The sequence below is a fragment of the Littorina saxatilis genome, linkage group LG10, assembly GCF_037325665.1.
Source record: "Littorina saxatilis isolate snail1 linkage group LG10, US_GU_Lsax_2.0, whole genome shotgun sequence".
Lineage (NCBI taxonomy): Eukaryota > Metazoa > Mollusca > Gastropoda > Littorinimorpha > Littorinidae > Littorina > Littorina saxatilis.
Window position 1 is genome coordinate 28,961,543 of NC_090254.1, and position 2,824 is coordinate 28,964,366.

At 39.6% G+C, this 2,824-nt stretch overlaps 1 long non-coding RNA gene across 1 annotated transcript; it reads right to left on the reverse strand.

Moving 5' to 3' along the window:
• Nucleotides 1-554: 554 nt before the first annotated feature.
• Nucleotides 555-1,582, reverse strand: LOC138978568 (uncharacterized). Its single transcript, XR_011459731.1, has 2 exons — nt 1,167-1,582; nt 555-983 (listed from the first exon to the last, which is right to left on the reverse strand). It is a non-coding gene; the product is annotated as an uncharacterized lncRNA (long non-coding RNA).
• Between the last annotated feature and the right edge of the window lie 1,242 nt (nt 1,583-2,824).

The following is a 2,824-nucleotide window of genomic DNA, read 5'->3' on the forward strand; positions in this document are numbered from 1 at the left end:
GCAAGTAAATACGACTGATATCCACAAGTCGATTATATAGGGCTTCACAGGGAAATACAGGTATTAAATCCTTACCTCTTAGGTACCTGACTCCCACCAACCTCCCGCGTAATTTAGAACAAACTAAGGGGAATGATGGTTCCGATAGTACGTGCAAGAATACTATCACACTGATGAATTGGAACACCACAAATAAAATTGGGAGCTAACAAATCAAAAGTGGTCTCGCTAAATATTGATTTTTTAACGTGTCGTTTCAGCTGACAACACTTCCAGTTTTTATTTTACCGTGTGATAGGGCACACGTTGAGTTATAGATCTGTGATAAGTAATATAACTAAAGGTAAATAAATAAAAGACGATGGCGATGAAGTACGAACATATATACAATACAAATCGACATGCAGGAAACCTACAGCAATTTTGAAACGAGAAAAATTTGGAACGGCTGGATCGAAAGTAAAACGTTGATTCAATATCCCGTGACTCGAGCCCCCATTGTGACGTCTGCTTCTCGTTCTAGGGCTGATCAGTGTTTAACAGAGACAAGTGCAAAGAAGTAATAAGAAATTTAATAATTCTGTACTTTCAAAAACATGCACGTGATCATTCTTGCAGACATCAATCCCTTTCTCTTAGAACCTTCAAATGAAAGTTTTATAGATTATGATTTCTCTGGTGTGATTTCACACACACGTAACAACATTGTCTTTCTTCTTCTTGTTGCGTCGACGTTTAGCATCGAAGAGCGGAACGTACTTCTTCTCGTTGAAAATGTATTTCGGTTTACACAAATGAAGACGTGATGGTGTGTTAATGTTCACAAAATATAAAGCAGTCTACTCATCATGATAAACTCGATCTGGGTGACACTTGGGGACGTTGGTGGTTCCTTCCGTGGTTACCGCTGACGTTGCCCTTCCCACAGTGTTCACACGACATCATTTACACAAGCATTGTACACCCCTGTACACTTGCACCTTCTGCAACACACACGTGCAATATCTGTTATTATCAAGTATGATTTCCATCGATATCATTCAATTTGTTTCTCTAAAACAACACAGAAACAAGAGTTCACAGACTGACACAAACACATGGACAAATGAACAATACCTGTGTTTTCCTGTGAATCAATAATGTTAAAATGTATTAGCGTGTTTTACCTGCGGTTAGTGGACCTTTGGAGATCGCAAAATGTGGAAATCCGTCCACGGAAGGTGAAACATATGCTGGTGCAATCTATGTGGCTTCGTTGATTGCTGCCATCTTGGAGTCAATGAAACGGTCAGAGCATTGCATCCTAGCAACCTCAACTGAATATATGTACAGTTCATATTCACGAATTAATACCAATGCACGCTGTTTTCTTTTGCTCTCTTCGTTTAAATTTCTTTCCATGAAGATAAACAAATTCTTGTCTTGTACGCTGGTTTGGACTAATGGCGCGAGCGTTGACGTCATATGTATACAGTGTCGTCATGACGTAGTCTCGGTCATTTAACCTCGTTTTGTGTACGCAACTAGTGAAGTCTCGATTAATATGAGAGAGGGAGTCGATACACGAATTCCATTCGTCACACTCTCATTGTTTTATTTCCACACAACAGTCCTAAGCGCAAAACTCACGAAAAAAAGTTGAACGAATTGGTTCTAGTCAAAGAAACGGTGTCACATCGACTGCAAAGCTACACAGTTCGGTTTGGGATTATAATGACATCATTGCACACCCGGTATATCCTGCAAGTAGTGTTTGAACGCACACTTGTTCAGATCGTGATAGCTGTGCTTTTGTTAATCTGTGCAGACTTCATTTCTTCATGCACTGTTTTTGTCTTCGTTTTTGTCCCTTTTTGTTTGCCCATGAGAAGGGTGAATCTTGTACACATTTGTAAGATTACAGATTTGAGTACCCACATTTGCACGCGAGTCGTCTGTTCGCGATATGGATGATTGCAAGCACTGAACAAAATAAGTCCATGAACAGAATCGAAATTCCAAAGCTGAATACCTTGCGTAACAAAACCGTTCCTATATTGACACTAATGGAATTACCTACGACAGTTACAGAGAATGTTCGAGTTTGTCTGAAGGTGTGTCTACATTACAGCACCGCGAATGTACCTTGGGCTTCTTGAGGTGTCATTCGACAGAAAACGTCTTCACCACTTGAAGTTACAGTATTTTGTTGTTCTTTTTCATGTAAAGGTATCCTTAACTGAGCCCGAAAGTGCCTTCGCGAAGACTTCACAAAGTCATTTAACCGAAGATTTCAGCGAGCTTCATGGAGTGAACTTTGTCTTTGCGAAGTTGACTTGGCCAAATTATTATCCGACCTTATTTCTGGAAACTCAAGAGCATTGATTGAAACAAATTATTCAGAAAATGTAGAACAACACATGAATAATAAAGCAGAAGCTCGAAGGAGCATCGCTATTATAGCTTCTTACGCTACACAATCACAGACTGGAATTGACTCGAGAATTGATAAAGATTGTTAAGAACTGTCACGTACACTGGTGAACAAAAATCAAAATCTCATTGTTTGCGTTTCCACTTAAAGACACATTTCTTACCTTGCTGGTCACCGTGTCAATTCTGTCCAGAGTAGTACATGGAATATAATTACCATTCCTTCACTTGGACACATACAAACATCAAACAATCTAGGTGCTCTCAGTGAAAAGTGGAATTTCATATGTGGGATAAATTGATGTTTTAGTTGACACTGGTGTCAATGTGCAACACAATTCATCAGCACCTTGCACAGACAGCAGCCGGGATGTTGATTTTTGGTATGAGTGCAAGTGGAGGGATAAGCTTT